The sequence below is a fragment of the Epinephelus moara genome, chromosome 12 (assembly GCF_006386435.1).
Source record: "Epinephelus moara isolate mb chromosome 12, YSFRI_EMoa_1.0, whole genome shotgun sequence".
Taxonomy (NCBI): Eukaryota; Metazoa; Chordata; class Actinopteri; order Perciformes; family Serranidae; genus Epinephelus; species Epinephelus moara.
In genome coordinates, this window is record NC_065517.1 from 17,060,660 (window position 1) to 17,074,425 (window position 13,766).

At 40.8% G+C, this 13,766-nt stretch overlaps 1 long non-coding RNA gene across 1 annotated transcript; it reads right to left on the reverse strand.

Moving 5' to 3' along the window:
- Positions 1-2,517: 2,517 nt before the first annotated feature.
- Positions 2,518-13,592, reverse strand: LOC126399228 (uncharacterized). The gene is made up of 4 exons (XR_007570862.1): positions 13,483-13,592; positions 5,667-5,816; positions 5,352-5,492; positions 2,518-4,993 (listed from the first exon to the last, which is right to left on the reverse strand). It is a non-coding gene; the product is annotated as an uncharacterized LOC126399228 (long non-coding RNA).
- Positions 13,593-13,766: the final 174 nt, after the last annotated feature.

Here is a 13,766-nt window from a genome sequence, read left to right on the forward strand (position 1 = left end):
CTGTGACAACCAATCACATCTGTTAACAGAAAGCATCATACCTAGTCATGGGTTCAAACACACCTCCTTACTCAGGTAAAAGTTTCTGTCCCTTCCTCACTCAGAGTTGCTCTGGGAACTTTCCTAAATCACTCCTAAGCTAGGACTTCTTACTAAAACATTTTAGGCTAAGTTAGGAGCTCGCTGAGTGTTTTTTTTAGACAGTTTGTGAATATGGCCCCTGGTTCATACTTGTATTTAAGGTTTCTACTGGAACACGTTCAATAGTCAAATTAATTTCCTCGTACTGCCTGTGCTGGAACACCCATATTAGGGGCGACTGTGGCTCAGAGGTAGAGCTGCAAGATAATGAAGTCCAAACTGCTCCCAGTGACTGTTCCATTGGTGTGAGTGCAGGTGAATGGTTACTGAGTAGCAGGTGGCACCTTGTATGGTCATGCCACCAATGTGTGAATGTGTGTGTGAATGTGACATACAGTGTTAAAGCGCTTTGAGTGGTCGGGAAAGCGCTTTATAAGTGCAGTCCATTTACAGTCCATTTATCCACACTCTGTATTAGAAGGCTCCGTTTAGCACACGCTTTATTGTGTTGTATCCTTGGTGACTTGGAGTTGTATGTATCTTTTATTGATCACCTAATAAACTCAATCAATCAATCAATCAATCAATCAATCAGTCAATCACCTGTCTATTCAAGCCCCCTCAAGAGAAAGCCCAGTCTGCTGTCTGGTGTCTTCTACCTTCTACCATTTCTACCAAGAAAAATCACCAGTGAAAGCTTCCGAACCAAAATCTTCACAACCACACATGTCCCAGCAGGAATATGATCTGAAACTGGGGAGAAATTAACATTGTCGGCAACCAAGATCCCGTTTCCCTGATGCTAACATGTAGCTTCATGTAGCATTGTAGGCTACTCAAGATGAACATGTGGAGGCACACTATGATGTCATTGCTCATTGCTTACAGGTATTAAGCGCGCGCACACACACACACACACACACACACACACACACACACACACACACACACTTAAAATTAACTGGGACACCATCTCTGAGTCGGGCCTTTTCGTTCCCCTTCATTCCCCAAACTCACTACTGCTCTTGGGAGTGAATGGGAGCAAACCCCTGCAGCCAGGTGCTAAATCCTGTGGAAAGTCTTTCCAGAAGAGTGGAGACTCTTATTGCAGCAGATTAATGTCAATGGGTTTTTAAATTAGATGCTCAACAGTCATGTAATGTGTACAGTAGGTGCCCACATAGTTTGTTTAGGTCAGGTTATATTACCTTCCGCACAATAACACCCACTCTGGTGCTGGGATTTTTTTAAAAGAGGACATATCTCAGAATAAGCTGAATTTGCATCTGTGTATTTAGCGTCTGAGTTTTCATTTCGGCTCTGTCATCAGGGTCAGTGATGTATTTCATCACCCCCCTTCACTCTATCGGTGAGGTGGATTTACGTTTGTGCTGAGTGAGCGCTTCCCCAGCCACGCCCCACCAAATCAAATGTCACACCATCTCCTGGGGTATTAATCACACTCAGACACACACACACACACACACACACACACAGTTGGACAGAAAAAAAGAGAGGAAAGGTCACTTGATAGGAGGTTTGGTATTCTGGAAACATGTATTGTAAACATGCGCTTGCACTCACACACTGTTTAAGAAGCATGTTGGTTCTTGCCCTTACTGTAACAACAGTATGCCTCTTCCTCTTTGCATTCCTGTGTGTGTGAGAGTCTGCATGCATGTCATTAAATACAAACTATAGAATTATCTTTTCTCGTTGTTCCTTACTGACTCACCAGGTCAGTCCTTACAAACTCATATTGCACAAGAACTTTATTTTAAATTCTAGTGGAGATCCAAACACTGAATTTGGGGGAATGTGTATAAAATTATTTTTAACAGATTTAGTATTTCCTTTAAATGGAATGGTGCAACCATTAAAAAAGATGGAGTATTTCACTTAATATAAACATGATATAGCATCACTGCTGAGCCGGAACAAGCTGATAATATAAAGTTTATGTTGCTACAGGACAGTATGGAACAAGATGATTTTAGAAACCTATAAGCTGCTTAAGGAGGAAAAAGAGAACACAACTACTTTAATTTGGATTCAGTAGCCAGTTATGAGAGGAATAATTGAGGACAACCTCTGTACACAGTGTATGGGTCTAAACCTGGTCATCTGGATGCCTCATAGTATTCTGAAACAACCCAATCATTGTAAAAGTTCACACAAACTTTTACAATGATTACAATGAAATTCACACAGTAAAAGTGTGAATTTCATGCATCACAATCAGACTGATGACTGATGCTACATACATGTTGATATTGGGCTGCACACAATGCATTTATGTTTTATTAGTATTATTATACCATTAAAACCTTTTAGTTTTAAGAGTCTAACATCTTCTGCATCTGGATGTGTATAAGAGGCATGAGGCTGTAGCTGTGAAAGCAGAGAGATGACACACACACGGCAGAAATGTGTTGCCAAAGCAGCACTTTTTATTCAACCAACCATACTGTAGCATTGCTGTGAAAAATATTCTGAAATAGACATGACCTTTTACTAAATGTAATACAAATGTGGAGGGGTATTGATGCCTATAATACACATCAAAAAGAGGCCAGCATAAAGGAAAAAGGGCATTATATAAAAAAAAAAGGCATCTGAAACTTTTAGGACCACAAGTTATTAATCTCAGTAGATATCAGCTACAGCCACCTTGATCACACTGACCAGTATGTATCAGAAACAAAACAGCATCAAATCTAGAGAAGTCAAGGTGGTTTTCTGTACCTCTGTTCAGTATTCACTTGAGAGAAACATTGTTTGTGGTTTTATCAGTCAAAAATACAAGGACAGACATTTCAAATCAAAACAGGAGATTTAAACCAGCAGCTGGTTTTATAAATGAATTTCAGTCAGCGTGTGTGAGAGAGAAAAGCAAACAGCAGGAGGAAGTTTTACTGTTTGGATTCGACAGATAGAAATGTTTAAATGGAAACGCACCAAAGCTGACTTATGGATTTTCTCTTTTTCTGCATCTTCCTGAGAGTTAGGCTTGTCTGACACTGTTTATCACACAGCAGAGCACCCTGTGATAGACACATGTGAGACCATACTCTACATTTACTTATTTATTTAAGTTTGATGATCAATTTTAGCAGTAGGTGGCGGCAGCGCTATTTCTCCAGTTAGATGCCACTGTAGCAGAGGGCCCAACGGGATGTTGTAATCATAAGAGCGCCAGTCAAACCTCAAACGAAGGAAAACAATGGATGCATAAAAAACGGAGAACCCTGAACAATGGAAAAGAGTAACAAATAATATAACTGCTCTGTGTGTATACAAAAGTGTGTTAAAAAGCCATCTAGAGGTGACGAAGAGCGCTTGCAATGGCCTATGCAATGACGGTGCATCATAACTGTACATCGTCATTTAATCGTTGAATCTATTTCCATTGTACTTACTCACATTTAAGTTTTATAGATACACTCAACCTTCCCCAAGTGTAAAAGCTTTTTTGCAAAATTTCGAGATTTTTTTAAAAAGAAATTGACGTTTTTTATGCGCAAACTGAAAATGTGCATAAAACAGGTGGATGAAAACACACCTACTGAAAATGTTAAATGGTTATAATATATTAGCAAGTATAATGTTTACTATGTTCATCTTATTTTAGTGTGTTAGCATGCGAACGTAAGCTAATTGGCGTAGTGCTAAATAGCACAAAAGTGTACAGGTCTTTGCACAGTCTTTTTTCATCTGACATTGTCGCATGTCTAAAGAAAATACAACCTCACATTGTGTCAATCCTGTTTGCACACTGAGTCAAAACTCAGAAAATATTTCAGAACAGGTGCGATTTTCTGCGTTTTTCACATCTGTCAGAAGCCTTTCGAGACGTCTGACCAAGAATCAGTCAAGAAAATGTGGTGGCGGGACACAGACGAGGCAAGACAGAGGAACGGGGCGCACAGAATCATTTCATAACTCAGATGGCTCACGTTCATCAGGTCAGATAGTGATATTCAGGTGCATAATGATGACGAGGAGGAGGATGTAGTCAGCCCCACATTGGCAAATGCAAAACAGAGAGGGGTGACGGCCAGAAGGGTAACTAGAGAGGCAATGGAGGAAACGTGTCTTTTACATTTTGTCACATATTGCGAATTTTCACACCGAATAGAGCATTACAACACAGTGTGCAAGGTTTCTGTGCGTAACGGGTTTTTTTCCCGGAAGACAGATTTTTAAAAAAAAGCATCTGCAAAAAAACAGACTCAGTGTGCAAAGGCCTTAAGGCTGTCTTTAGTTTTGCAGGTATCATAAATCTAAGTATTGGAATAATAACATTTTTGACTTGCTGACAGTGCCAGGGAGAAAATTAAGAGATTACAATTCATTCCGAGAGGGACATGAATGTCTGTATCACATTTTATGGCAATCCATCCAAGGATTATTGAGAAATTTCGCCCTATCCACAAATTTGAACCTCATGGTGGTGCTAGAGGAAAAGTCAGAGGATCACCAAAGACATAAGGATTCATCCTCTGGGGAACATGAATGTCTTTACAAAGTTTCATTCAATTCATCCTGTATCTACTGTGATATTTCAGTCTTGACCAAAGTGGTTCAACGTTGCTTAAAATATTTCATGATGCACTGATGGGATGCAAACCCACTACAGACAAAGACAGAGGACAGAGACTAATGGACAGCAGGCATCAGAAAACGACGCTCAGACAAAAACTAATCTCATCCATCTGCACAGGTCAGGTTTCACACAGGAAATGGGTTTCCTTCTCTCTTCATTCTTCATTGATTCTCCTTTCTCTTTCACCTGTTATTTCCATCACTCCCACTGTCTCCTTCACATGGATGGATGAATGGATGGAAAATATAAAAAGGGAAGCTGCATTTCTTTTGAACACGTTCATTTCCTGTTATGAAGAAAAACACTCTGCAGAGAGGCAGAAGGAACAAATAAAATAAAAGTTAGCAGCTAGTTTCTCTGATTGGACACAAGAATTAAAATGTTAATCCTGAGGTTTGTCTATTCCAGTGAATTTGGTAACATTTAACATATGTCTTAGTTGAACTGAAAATAAAATGTGTGGGTTCAACTGTGAAGGACAAACCACCTTGAAAATCATTTATATCCTGTATATAAATACACGTTTTTCCTGTGCATTCACTCAGGATGGCTGGTCCACACCACCACTAAAAGAAGAACGAACAATAACAGCTACATTCTACAATGATTATATGAGTTTGAAGTTCAGCAACACCCTGAAGATGAAGTCATTTGGCATTCTCACCAGAGCAGATATCATTGAGCTCATTGATTTCTTCTTGAACTTTGAGGAGGAGGAGGTCCTGCAAGATTTCCTGCTGCTGCTCTTCAGCGTCCACCCCGAGAAGCTCCAAGTGGTGATCCTTTAATCTCAGCAGTGCACGGCCTGGAAGAGCGGTGTGCATGTGTGAGTGTTCATTCATTCATAAACTTTATTTGTATTGAGTGTAAATCCAAAGTACAGTTAGGGAAAATCTTATTTAACACATTTCAGATTTAAAAAAGGCTAAAATTGATCTTCTCGTGAACATTCAAGTTCAATTTGATGCATGAGCTGTACCTGATATAGCGTGCTTAATTATGGCTTTCTGGAGTGTGCCCATGTAGGCTGGGTACTGATCCTGCACCCACTCCAACACTTCTTCCACTGACCACAATGACACTCGCTTTGACAGGCCCATCACTCTGTAACCACATCAGCAGCAACACCCTGAAAATGCGTTGAGAACACAGAAACATTGCTCTGGGGAGGAAAACATAAAGAAGAATAAAGCAGAAATTCTGGTTTACAACTAACTGAAGTTCTGTTTCATTTAAACAGCCCAATATCACAAATCACAATTTGCCCCATTGGGCTTAACAACACACAGCACCATCTGTCCATGGACTCTCACAGCAGATAAAGAAAAAAAATTGTCCCAAAAAAAATTTTTAAACTGAGAAAACGTGCACTCTTTTAGTTCTTACCAACAAATTAAATCTTTTTCTTTTTTATGGTTTGACCATTTGACAGGCAGAAAACATGAGCAGATTTTAAACAAACTTTCTTAATCACAAAACGTATTTGAGAAAGAAAACAAAGGCAAACAGTGAAATTATTACAAGTGGCGCTGCTAAGGGGTGGCCAGGGGGGGCTTGTGGCCATAATTGCTGCCCCCCCATAGTCTAGATGACCTGCTGAAGTTCAAACCGAGTATCAGAATGGGGAAGAAAGGTGATTTAAGTGACTTTGAACGTAGCATGGTTGTTGGTGCCAGACGGGCTGGTCTGAGTGTTTCAGAAACTGCTGATCTACTGGGATTTTCACACACAACCATCTCTAGGGTTTACAGAGGACGGTCCGAAAAAGAGAAAACATCATTGTATCATTCACTGTACTCCAATGGCCTCCACAGTCACTAGATCTCAATCCAATAGAGCACCTTTGGGATGTGGTGGAACGGGAGATTCACATCATGGATGTGCAGCCAACAAATCTGTAGCAACTGTGTGATGCTATCATGTCAATATGGACCAATATCTCTGAGGAATGTTTCCAGCACCTTGTTAAATCTATGACACCAAGAATTAAAGTGACATTGTGCAGCATTTTCAGTTATTTATTGGCAAAAATTGATGTCTGCATTCATAAATTCATCATTATCATTGGTGTGTTATTACCTCCACCAATAATCTGACTTATTCTCGTAAAAGGAGAATTTTGGATTTGTTTGTACATTGGGTGGGTAAGTCGATGGGGGGTTCCATAATGTTGCGCCATCTTGAGAATACATCCGCCAGCAAGGGACATATAGCACTGCCAGGGAATAGCCCCGCCTTCGGTGTTTTCGTTGAGAACCAGGCCAGCGCCGCGTGACTGAGAAGCCGAAGGAGAGGAGCAAGAGGCGCTTTGCTACTACCCCGGCACTACTGCAGCATAACAAAGTCCCACTCTTTGAGCATAATGCAGGATCATGCATATGCAGCATCATGGGACATGGAATCGTTGTCGCCAAAAAAAGCGCAAAAGGGAATCAAAAAGGCAACGTGACCGGCGAATTAAAATAATGAGGGTCAACATCGGGATAGCATTTCCCAGGTGGAGAGAGCTGCTGCAGTAAAAAGGTAATGCAATCACAGGCCAGTGCCACTGTCAGCAGCGCAGTGATGTGAGGAGAGGGATGAGGTGTGTGAGGTTGAGCCACTTGATTGGTTTGTTTCGATTTACACCCGCCCCAACAGTCCTACGTTGTAAACACAGCCAGCATGGGGAGGAGGGGGTTTGTCAACTCGCATTGCGTGTGTCTGTGTAGGAGCCTGAATGAATACTCCATGAAGTATCGGATGACATTCATCAATGTTATCATAGCTTTTTGGTACACAGCGGCTACCGTAGTTGCAATACGCGTTTGAAACAGTGAGGCGCTACAGTGCGCTATCCGTTTGAATTAAGTAATATATGATTTCAGCATTAGATGGGAGAAATTCCTACACACTGTGGCTTTAAAGCAGCTCTGAAAACAAAAGGGGGTCCAACCTGGTACGAGCAAGGTGTACCTAATAAAGTGGCTGTTGAGTGTATATACAGATACATAACACATGAAAACAGGGCTATTATGGAACTCAAAATGTATTTGTCTAGGCACAATAATAACAATAGTTTTCCACCAGCCTATATGCTTCGACAGAATGATTGAATTCCTAAAAATTCAGTACTTGCTTTTTAATTTAGTGTGGTTTTCAGTGGCCACCCCAACAAAAAATGTCTGCAGCACCACAGAGTATTTCCTAAACTGTCTTTTCTAAATATCAATCATAGTTTACAGAGCGACTATCTGATTCAATTTTGATCTACTGTTCTTTCAGCGAATGTGAATGTGTGAATAATTATTAAGGACATTTTCCATGTGTTCTCTTGTATTTTTACCTCCAAATGAAATTGTTTAACTGTTCATTTACTATACCTTAACTCCAAATAATGGAGTTTAGATCAGGGCAAGAAACTTGAACATTCAGATGATCAGATAGATTGTATTAAAACCAAAAACCTGGCCATATTTTAGTGATGTCTCTGTGCCTCCTGGTCTCAGCAATTATTTTAGTAAATGCAAAGTTATGGTTACCAATAGTATATTATTTTTATTTCCACTAGTAGTTCAAAGCAGCACAAATGTTGAAAACCTCATTAAGATCAATCAATCAATTTTATTTATAAAGCCCAATATCACAAATCACAATTTGCCTCAAAGGGCTTTACAGCATACGACATCCCTCTGTCCTTTGGACCCTCACAACGGATAAGGAAAAGATGATACGTAAGATTAAAATAATGACAGATTTTATTTAAAAGGCACCTTTCAAAGCACCCAAGGTCACCTTACAGAGCATAAAAATTGATACTGTAGATTAATGGGTGTGTTTTCTGCTGCTTGTGCTTTTCACTCAAAACTAAGTAAGTCATCATCTCTTGTGTGTTCGGCTGTTATTTGTATAATCAATTAATCCGTCAATTATTTTTTCAGTTAATCAAACAAGTGCTTGTTCTGTCTCACAAACAGTTTATTAAATTTACAGTGATATAATGCATAGCGCAGCAGGAAATCTTCACGTTTAAGAAGCATATGTTTGGCATTTCTTGCTTGAAAAATCATTTCTATGTTTGTTTATCAAAACTGTTGGTGATTAATTTTCTGTCAAGATTTGCCAGATTTTCTCCAAAAAACAACAACTTACAAGACGACCAAATGTTCTGAACAGAAAAAGACACGCTTGTTATTTCACTGAGGACAGGGAGCATTGTGTTGATAATAAATGTGAAAACTGTTGCTGTGATTATCAAAATTCACCTGACCAGAATGTAAGCAGATAAATTCAGTGACTGTGAGCGTGCAGACGTCCCCCCGCAGCAGCTCATGTGCAGTTTTGCCCCGGGCACATTATCTGAGGACATTGTTGTCTGTGGTAGACCCTCAAACTGGAAGAAATGTTATTTTTCTCTTGATATTTGACGCTTTGGATTAAATTTCTTTCTCATGCGGTGTCGCCTACTTCCTCAGTATAAGCCTGTTTTCCAGTGATTAATTCAACAACCTTCCGAACATGATGCCAAATAGTCAGTTGAGGGATTCCTCTGAGCTGAAAATAACTGCAAGGCGAAACCAAGCGACTCCAACACTCCGAGGTCAAAAAACTTCTGCTGTTCTCAAAAAAAAAAAAGTTTCTTCTACGCCTCCGGTTCTTTTGGCTTTCCTCCCAGCCATATCCTCCTGGGCTGCACTGCTATAGGGCGAAAACTGCTAAACTGTTGATGTGACCTTTTCAACAGGGCCAATCTAGTTATTGGGGTATAAATACAGGAATGTAATTTCCTGTGTTAATTAAGGGGGGTGCGTGATTGGCCGGGGGAGTAACGAGGTCCCAGCGGAGTAATTGACATACAGACAGTGAAGACCTTTACACCGGAGCAAAGACACAGAGGAAACTTCCCTTCAGAGTCGGGGTGAGCTGAGGGTAAAGAACGTTGGGTTTTATGCCTCAGGGCAGCATTTCCTAAACTATATGACTCCCAGACTGGGTCTATATCTGCAGGGGAATAAAGCCACTGTATATACAGCTTGTCTTATTTGCGCTGAGCCATTTCATTTTCATACACGCTGCCCAGTTACAACTGAACCAGGACTTGTAAACAAAAGTAATATTCAGTTAACAAGCAGGTTGGGAAATTGGCTTTTTGCACAACTTACTGATTGTGTGATTCTACCTCATTCTGCTACATCAGGATTCCTGCAGATCCTTAAAAAGCCTTAAAAGGCATTGAATTCATTGAACTAAAAATAAGGCCTGAGTTGGTATTAAATTGTCTTAAATCAATTTTTCAAAAGCCTTAAAAATTTTCAGACATGGGAGGTAGACAAGTCCCTGCAGGTGGTGGGCCCACCGTGTCATCGTGATCTTCTTGAACCACTCTTTGTCTGACCTTCCCGGTTGGGGGCAAGTTAGTGCCCAAGCAAGGAAGTTTCTTGGGGTCTTGTTCACGAGTGAAGGTAGAATGGAGCCTGAGATGGATCAGCAGTTTGGTGCGGTGTCAGTAGTGATGCGAGTGCTGTGCCAGACCATTGTGGTGAAGAGGGAGCTGAGCCAGAAGGCAAAGCTTTGATTTACTGGTCCATCTAAATCCCAACCCTCACCTATGGTCATGAGCTCTGGGTAGTGACCGAAAGAATGAGATCGCGGATACAAGCAGCCGAAATTAGTTTCCTCAAAAGGGTGACTGGGCTAAGGTAAAGAGCTCGGACATCCGGAGGGAGCTCGGGGTAGAGCCGCTGCTGCTTGCGTTGAAAGGGGTCAGTTGAGGTGGTATGGACATCTGATCAAGATGCCTCCTGGGTGTCTCCCATTAGAGGTGTTCTGGGCACGTCCCAACAGGAGGCAGTAGACCCAGGACACGCTGGAGGGATTACATATCTCAACTGGCCTGGGAATGTCTCGGGGTCCCCCAGCAGGAACTGGAAAGTGTTGCTGGGGAGAGGGACATCTGGAATACTTTGCTCAGCCTGCTGTCCCCTGACCCAGCTTTGGATAAGTGGTTGAAAATGGATGGATCGATGGATGGGAAGTGGAATATTATCAAACATTTTCTTTTCTGACGTTGTATTGTAAAATCTAAAATTAATAGTAACATCTGTTTTTTTGAAACATATGTCACAGAATGCCTCTCTCATTAACTTCACACAGATCAGAACAGGGGAACCAACAGCAGTCACATTTTGTTCCCGACCGAGTGCTCAGAGCAGAGGATCAACCGTCTGCTGACCAACAGTCACTGTACCCTCAACGACATGGGAAAGTGCAATTCCAATGAAAACTGGCTATTTAGTCAAGATTTTGCAACATGGCTGAAACTGTTATGAGGCAATACACAAGGCTCAGTGTATTTCATGCAAAAAGTTTTTTAAACTCACAATGGTAATCAAGGCAGTGGAATCCCATGTGCACAGTTACACACACAAAATTGCTAAGAAAACCGACCATTAAATTTCACCCAAGTTCTGCTCTACCCTCGTCTCCACCATCAGACAAAAACAGCCTATCCCAGCTGACATTGGGTGAGGGGCGGGGTACACCCTGGACAGGTCACCAGACTATCACAGGGCTGACACATAGAGACAGACAACCATTCACACTCACATTCACACCTATGGACAATTTAGAGTCACCAATTAACCTGCATGTCTTTGGATTGTGGGAGGAAGCTGTGCTGACACAGAGAGAACATACAAACTCCACACATAATGGCTCCTGGGATTGAACCAGTAACCCTCTTGCTGTGAGGTGAGAGTGCTAACCACCACACTACCGTGCTGCCCCCAAAAACAGACTTGATGGGAGAAACTTTGACCCATGCTTCCCAACATTTTAGACGGCGAATTGGCAACACAGGTGGTGAGGTGGAAGCCTGATTGTAGAAATTGTCCATATTTTTGGCTTTTGTCTGTACGTACATTTTTCAGTATTTATTCTACACATTGTTTTATAATTAACATTTACATAAAATTTTCCCAAACCTTAAGAAATTGATGCTGATTCATGCTTTTTTCCCTTCAATTTTGGTTACTGCAAAGTTGTTTTTTCATTCCAAATGGCGTTTAAAAAGTCTTTAAAAGCCTTAAATATCACTTTCCTTAAGCTGTAGGAAACCTGTATATGTAGCTGCATCATAATATCAAATGCTCACGATTTAATCCAACTTTGTGTTTGTTAAACACATTCAACAACTGAACTGAAGTGCTTTAAGTTTTATTCATTTCACTGATATACTGCTTTTCCTGCACACTTCTTGCATTATCTGTTCCTGCTGCCACCCTCTGCTCCTAGTTTGACAGTTTTATTAAGCTTCAGGGTAGCAAGTTGAAGTGAATGTGTGGGCAGTTATGTGTTTTACTCTGCAACTTGATTTAATATACAACAACAGGAACTGTATTGTAAGTGCAATGCCGGTCACAGAAAGGAAATAAATGTGTGTCTGAGAATGTAGTGCATTATCATCACCATGGGAGCTTCAAAAAGGCTTTTTAAAAAATATTTCCCCAAACTCCAGAGCGTTTATTTCTCTCTGTGCCTGATATGACACATTTTTATATCCTGTCATCTAAACAGGGGACACAGGAGGGTTTTGCATCACAAGTGGGAGGGCATCACGACCTTTTCCAATGCATTTCCTGTAATTTCACTCATGCAGAAACGGGTATAGTTTGAATGTTTTCTATACTAGTGTCAGTGTGATACCAGAGTTTCAGCACTGATAGTGTAACAATACTTTCTTTACTTTTCATTAAAAACAAATGTTATGTCATCGAAACACAAGCAACAACCTGACTTTCTCTCAATAGAATACAGTCTAAATTGGAAGAATTAGGATTTAGTAAGAAAATGACATACACGTGGCACCAAAAAAGTATTGGGGTTCAGAAACCAGCCTTAATATTGTGACATCCATATACCCCCATTTATACCCCAATTAACCCCACCATAAAATAGCTGAACACATACATTTTCATACATACATTGTAACCCTAAGACAGCAGTCATATGGCTTGACCACAGGACACATGCTCAAGTTGCAGGCTGCTCCCTGCATCCCAAGGTGTAATCCCACCATCTTGTGGTGCCTTGCAGAATTACCTCTTGACCAAGCCTCAAAACTATTACTGTTCAGTGGTCCAACTTTAATAAAACCTAGTTCACAGAGCCCTAAACTCTCTAATCTGCAGCGTTTCTCCACTTGGCATGATGCAACCTGACCCTAATGCAGCGTTTCTCCCATGGTACAAGGTTAAGACCATTTTTCTGTTCAAAGAGTGGCAGCTTGATTTTCAGTTTCCTTGCAGCAAATGGCAAAACATGAACTCATCAAATGAGACTTCTGCTTTCAGAGAATGTGTTAGGAGTTTTGAATGACAATATATTCAATCATCATGCACTACTTAATGTAAAACTTTACTGCCTAACTGTGCAATACTGTGCTGTGATGTAATAACATAGCAGAAACTGACAAAGTGGTTGTAAATACTGGCATTTTGACTAAATAAGGCATGTTCTTTTAGAGAGACTATAGCCGAATTAAAGTAGTCACTCTCACACGTCTTTTCATTGCAAAAGCACGTGCATATCTATCCTGTTAAATAAAACCTACTTAAAAAATAAAAAATATGAATAGACTTTGGCGGGTTGACCCCTGTACTTGAGCAGAGAGACAGCCCGTAAAGGGGCTTTTACAGGAAAACATAAACAGCTGTCTTTTAATAACATTAAACATCCATAACACACGGCAGGTAACACAACTCTGACATCTTCACAAACTTTACGAAGGTTTTTGTTGAGAGTTAAGTTATATTTACCTCCGGTTCGTCTGATATTGACAGAATAATAATGGCGCTCCTTGTCTGTACCTGTTCAAGTGTTACTGTAGGTACATTCCTGTTCCCGGCTCCGCCCAACCAGCGGGCGCGCGCTCGACACATCCTTGTTCCGCACTCCCGCTGCACAGCTGCTCGTGAGGCCTTCAGGTGCTGTCAGAAATATGTCATCTATATGGTACATGCATTTTAATAAGCAGGCAAACGATATATCTTGTTGAATGAAATCATATGAGAACATTATTCGTAATTGCAGTGCCTGAATT